We start from the raw sequence: 977 nt of genomic DNA, 5'->3' as shown, positions 1-977 counted from the left end.
GTGGGGGGTATCCTCCCTCCGATCACTCTGAATCTTAAAAAGGGTACTAGGACTTTTGATTACCGATCCAATAGCCCCCCCCCTCGAAGTTTATACGATCAGCCGTCCTATATATATATATATATATATATATATATATATATATATATATATATATATATATATATATATGTATTTTTACATATATGTATATATACATATATATATATATATATATATATATATATATATATATATATATATATATATATATATATATATATATATATATATATATATATATATATATATATATATATATATATATATATATATATATATATATATATATATATATAATATATATATATATATATAATTTTGATTAGATGTGTTTGAGGAAATCATGGGCGTGGGAGGGGGGTTAGTTGCCTTCCAATTACTTTTGACTATTAAAAAGGGCAATAGCCCTTTCAATTTTCAATCGATTGAGTTCTTTGTGAAGTTTATACGACAATAAATGGCCGTCTCAAAATTTAAAGCCCCTCCATTTGCAGCTGTACAGTCTTTAATAGTAGGAGACACCAAATTTAGAAAGAAGAAACGTCACTGAAAAATCAGCCAAAAAAAGCTAAAGCAATTGCACCAGACAGCTTCAGAGGCTTTAAAGGTTTCCTTTAAAGGTATAGCTGTCTTTGGAAATGAGCAAATTGCTAATTTGCTAATGGTTGAATTTTCATGGACGAAAAGCGTTATAAAATACTGCCAAGTGTCAAAAATTTTGTAGAAAGGTCAAAAGACTATTTAGTTCTAACAATGAACTTGAAAACATGAAATTGTAAATTTGCTAACTTAGTTTTTATAACTATGTGCTGCTTGATATTAAAAAGGGTTCATGACTAAAGATTAAGAATGCAGTAGCATAGAGCGCTGTTTTCATTTTAAAATTCATTTAAAAATTAAGAGCCTAGAAGACGCATAATGCGTAACAAATACTA

This window comes from Artemia franciscana, chromosome 13 (genome assembly GCF_032884065.1).
Source record: "Artemia franciscana chromosome 13, ASM3288406v1, whole genome shotgun sequence".
NCBI lineage: Eukaryota > Metazoa > Arthropoda > Branchiopoda > Anostraca > Artemiidae > Artemia > Artemia franciscana.
Note: the sequence above shows the minus strand (reverse complement) of the source record.